The sequence below is a fragment of the Neomonachus schauinslandi genome, chromosome 11, assembly GCF_002201575.2.
Source record: "Neomonachus schauinslandi chromosome 11, ASM220157v2, whole genome shotgun sequence".
Classification (NCBI taxonomy): Eukaryota; Metazoa; Chordata; class Mammalia; order Carnivora; family Phocidae; genus Neomonachus; species Neomonachus schauinslandi.
In genome coordinates, this window is record NC_058413.1 from 1638475 (window position 1) to 1643468 (window position 4994).

A 4994-nucleotide genomic window follows, 5' to 3' on the forward strand; every position below is an offset into this window, starting at 1 on the left:
CCCCTTCCCCGGCACGGCACGGGACGGGCGTGGGGGGGAGTGAAATCCAAGCCCCTGTTTGCTGGAGACACTTAGCGCAGGGGCATTTTGAAAGCGCCTCTGGGTGGCGGGGGCGCCGGGAGCCTGTCTGACAGCCTCTGGAGCCCCTTCTCTAAAAAGCAGGAAATCGGGTTGGGCCAAAGGTAAACACATTCCAACCTGGCTGTCCCTGCTCCATGGAGGGGCTCTGTCAGCGTGGGGGCGGCCACCTCTGTTTTCCCAGTCCCTGGGCGAGGGGGGGCTCGTGACCTGTTTGCCGAGCCTTGGCCTGCGGATCCTGCCCCAGCTGCTTCGGTCCAGCCCACAGCGGGCAGGGGACAGGCTGCCCCTCACCTCTCCTGCACGCCCTGGCCCCTGGCCCTCCCCGCACGCTCTTCCCTCCTGGTCCTGCAGCCCCAGAGCAGAGCAAATGGGGAGGGGTGCAGACCCGGGGCAGCCCCAGCCCTGTGCATTCAGAGGGGACAAGGGGCATGGCCGTGGGCAGCCCTGGGGGGACAGAGGCAGGCCCGGCACTAGGGGCCCCAGGCATTCTCCCCCAGGTGGGTGTGGAAAGGGGCGATCTCACCCTCCCGCATTCCAGACCAGATGCACTCCGGTTCCCAAGTAGGCCTCAGGCCCCAGGTCAGAGTGGAAGTGTGCTTGTGACTCACGCCCCAGGTGACAGGAGACCGCAGTCCCCAGGCACTGGCCCCACTGACTTCGGGGGCTCAAAGGATGGCCCACCCTTTCCTGGGGCCCACGGTCCCCGTGTTCCCCAGAGCATCCCTCTGGCTTCTCCCACCTGCGCAGTCCACACCACCATCCCCCCAGCGCCCCGGGAAGCTGGCCCAGGTGAACAGAGCTCCAGCAGAGACAGGTGTTTATAATAAGGGGCGTTTACAGACCTCACTCCACACCTAAGGGACCGGCTCCTTCATCTCACGGGCTGGTGGGCCTGGAGACGGACACAGCAGCCCGTCACTGAGTGCTGCCCCCGGCCCCGGGGCGCCTCCGGGGGATGGCGGAGGTGCTCGGGAGAGCCGGAGGGCCCCGCGCGAGGCCTGCCGGCCACCTTCCTCCCTGGTGTCCACCCGCCTAATGTGGAACCAGAAATCCTGAGGGCCCCACTCTTGGTCTGGTGGGAGGGGCGGGGGTCCCAGACACGTGAGGACAGAGGGGAGTCTGGCGGGGATCTTGTGGGGGCGGCACAGCGCCATGGGCCCAGGGTCAGGGCGGCCCTGGAAAGGCTCCCGTGGCTTTGCCATCCGGTCTTTGTCAGCTGGCCGGACAAGGGGCCGAGGACCCCAGCCTCATTCCCACAAGCTGCCCCCTCATGCTCCCAGCGTTCGCACCCCCAGGGGCAGAGGGCTGTCAGCCTGGGGTCCCCAACCCAGCTGCTGTCTCGCATGGGGACCCCAGCCACAAGCTCCTGGGGGCTGCACTTGCAAGCCAGGCACAGACCCAAGGCCAGACACCAGCAGGACATGGCCCCTCACTCGTCCTTCACCTACGTCCCCGCCCGCCTCCCCTTCTCTGCTGCTTCAGTCCAGCCCCCCCACCCCCCGCCCCTCCCTGGGGCAGCCAAATTCTGTGGATGAGAGTGGCCAGCCCTCCCTGGCCTGGGCTGCACGGCCCAACCCGACCACATGGCAAGCCCACTCCCCTAGATGATTCTGCAAACGAATCTCCTAGACCAGGGGGCAGGGGCAGGGGCTCAGGGAGGCCCAGGGGTGTCGTCCCTGAGCCAGTTAGTGCGGCAGGACAGAGCTGAGGGAGACTCGGTGTTGTCTGGCTTCTCTCCCATTGCTGAGAACTCCCTCGGCCACCCCCCCCCCCCCCCCCCCCCCCGCAGGGGCCCTGGCCCCCCCGCCCCCCCCCCCGGCCCCACCCCCCCCCTCCCCCCCTCTGTCACCCCACCCCACAGGCCCCTCCCCCTGTCATATGCCCTTCCCCGCCCCCCCCCCCTCCTCCACCCCCCCCCCCCCCCCCCCCCATGATTCGTCCTCGGCCATAGGCCATAACAGCTTCCTGTCTCATGTGCACCCCCAGGTCCCCTCTCCTTCTGTGTGCCTCACCTCACCTCATCCCTGTGCCCCTCCCCGCCCTGTGACTCCCCCTCTGTCCCTGCGCCCCTCCCCACCACGTACCTCTCCCCACCTTTCGCCCTTCCCACTCTTTGTGGCCCCCACCCCGTTCCCATATGCCTTTTTCATGTCCCCTATCCCATGCCCCCCACCCCATGCCCATCTCCCCCACCCCCAGGCAAACAGCTCGGATTCCAGAGTCCCTGAGACAAATTGCTGTAACTGTGTTTATTGATGAGTCCAAGGCTTCTGGTGAAGCCCTGGTGGGGAGGGGCACGGAGTGAGCGGCTCTACAATGGAATTGCTTCAAGGTCTGCTCGGTGTTAGGAGCTTCCAGACTAGGCAAGGGGGGGTTGGGGCCTCACACGCTCGGCCGCACCTGGGCACCCCCAGAGGTGGACGGCAGGCGGGCGCCGCAGAGGCCAGGCACACTCAGCAGTTCGCTTGCACACTCGCTCGGGGACTCAAGGCCAGTTCCACGACTCCAAACCAGTGCAAACGACTTAGTGCAAATTGAATTCAGGAGGGACGGGGAAACAGAGTCATGGCGGCTTTGAGTCTCCCGGGCAAAAAGGAAAGCAAAGGAAGGAAATGAGAGAACAGAGAAAAGGAAGAAGAGAAGAAGGGTGAGGGGCGTGGGGGCGTGGCGGCTGGTGGTCGCCCGGCCACGGCAGGGTGGCCACGGAGGTGAAGTTGCCAGGCGGGGGGGTGACGGACGCCACGGGGGCTGCTCATTGCTGACGGTGGTGCTGTCAGGCTGATCTCGTTCCTTTAGCTTAACCTGTAGAGAGTGAGCGACAAGACACATGAGTGGGGCCGGGCAGGGCGGCCGGGGAAGCTTCCGGAACAAGGGCGCCCGCACTCACCTTCCAGAGCCGATTCCTGAGTCAAGTAGTGTAGTGGTTCCAGAATGCAGCATATTCTTGAGTCAGAGCTAGAGGGACTTGAAGAAGTCCCGGTTCCAAGGCCCAGGCATGAGCTGGGTAGCACCATTTCTGCGGGCGGGGAGAGAGTCAGTGCCCGGCACTGGGGCCCGGGCCCGCTCCCCTGGGGTGGCCGGGGGGCTCCTCACCTTGTCATTTGGAGGGTTCTAGAGGTCCAGAGAGCAGCAGTGTGTTGACTCCTTCAGGAAGGCAAAGGAACGAGACCCGTAGGTGTTCTGACTCCCCGCGGTGCCAGCCTGGAATGTTCTACGGAAGAAAGAGTGCTCGTGAGTGCTTTGCGGGGCGGTTGGCCTGGAGGGGCCGTGCTTCACACCTGCACTTACCGGGAAGGCCGGACGGCAGCACATCCATCCTCACCGTCACTCCCGACCATGTCATACCCCTCCGAGCGCAGCCTCGCGCCCGGCCTTCGGTGGCTGGAGGGCACGTCACCCATACTGGAGACCTGGCTGTGGGGGTGGAGAAGGCGGTTGAGTGGGCGCAGAGAGCTGGGGGCGGGGTTGGGGTCGGGCACGCCGCCAGCAGGCTGGGCACTCACCCCTGTCTCCAGTCTGAGCCTGGAGGCACCGATCACTGCTCCGTCGTTGCCCGCAGGGGCCCGCCTTGGCCTCGGGCTCCGGAGGCCAGTGCCTCCCCTGGCTCGCCGCCAGGCTCCCGCTCTTCACCCCTGCCTGCGCCCCGACACCCCACCAGAGCTCCCATTCACTCCGCCCCAACCTCCTCGCCTAGTCCGGCCTCACCAGTGCCCTTGACTCCCCTGGACGCTGTCCTGTCTGCCACGCCAGCCCCAGGGCTGAGCGGTGAGGGCGTACGGTGTCACCAGGTACACCCTGGGCCCTCTCCCCGCCAGCGTCTGGGTTGCAGTGCCACGTGGGAACGACCGTCCGCAGGCCGGGCCCCCAGCAGCCTCCTTGCTGCAGAAATCTCTCTGGAGCCCATACCTGCAGCCGCCGCTCCCTCCGGGTGACGTCCTTCTGCGGGTCACCCCGCGCACTGCTCCTTCTCTCCCGCTCACCAGCCCTCGAGGCTCCGACTCGGGCCTTGGGAGGCCCATGCTGGAGCCGCTCCTGTACCTTCTACTAAATGAATTTCGGTGGGTGAGATGTAGTGACAGCTGGGGACCCTGCTGCGCCCTGAGTCCCCACCTCATCCTGTCCGACCCAGGCCTGGTGCCCCCCACAAGCTGGATCCCCTCAGCCACCTGTCACCTCCCGCGCTGGCAGCCCTGCCTCATCTCCCGCCCTCTCTCCTGAAATGCTCGTTCTGCCTGGGAAGGGCGCACGGCCCCCCCAGCCTGCACAGTCTCAGCTCCCCCTGAGACAATGTCACCTGTCCTGACCGCCCTCCTTCATCCTGCCGCTCTGCCAGGAGGTCAGCCACCTCTCCTTGCTGCTCCTTGCTCCCTGCAACCTCCTTCTTGCAGGAGGCCAGCAAAGCAAGGCCCAGGGAGGGGAGGGGACTCACCTGGCCAACAGACCGCTGTCCTCACTTACCCACGGCTGCCAGCAACAGCCCAACTGCCCCAGGTCCTGGGCGAACCCCTCACCAGCTCCCCTTGTCCACCAGCCGCCACGACCTGAAACCAAAACTGACCGGGATGAATGTCTGGCTCCCCCCTCTTCCCTCTACACCCCCAGCTCGGGCCCACCACATGCCATGCCGATGTCACCCAGACTCCAAGACACCTGGGACCCCACGCCACACTCCCGCCAGGTGCCCACCAGCCCTGCCCAAGCCAGCCCCTCAACCCTCGGCCACTCCTGCCAGACTCCAGATTTCCAAGGTGATCCTTGGCCCACTCAAGCTTCCCTACACCCTGTCCCCATCTTCCCCTGGTTGCCCCCAGTACCCCACGCTTCCCTGGTTACCCCTCGGCACCCCTGCTTCCCCAGTTTCCCCCGAACCCCCCCCACCCCACCCCCCCCCCCCCCCCCCCCCCCCCCCCCCC

The 4994-nt window shown here is 66.3% G+C and overlaps 1 long non-coding RNA gene across 1 annotated transcript; it reads right to left on the reverse strand.

Annotated features, from left to right (window-relative positions):
* Positions 1 to 2315: 2315 nt before the first annotated feature.
* LOC110576083 lies at positions 2316 to 4964 on the reverse strand. The gene is made up of 5 exons (XR_002480053.2): positions 3585 to 4964; positions 3370 to 3495; positions 3175 to 3292; positions 2969 to 3097; positions 2316 to 2883 (listed from the first exon to the last, which is right to left on the reverse strand). It is a non-coding gene; the product is annotated as an uncharacterized LOC110576083 (long non-coding RNA).
* Positions 4965 to 4994: the final 30 nt, after the last annotated feature.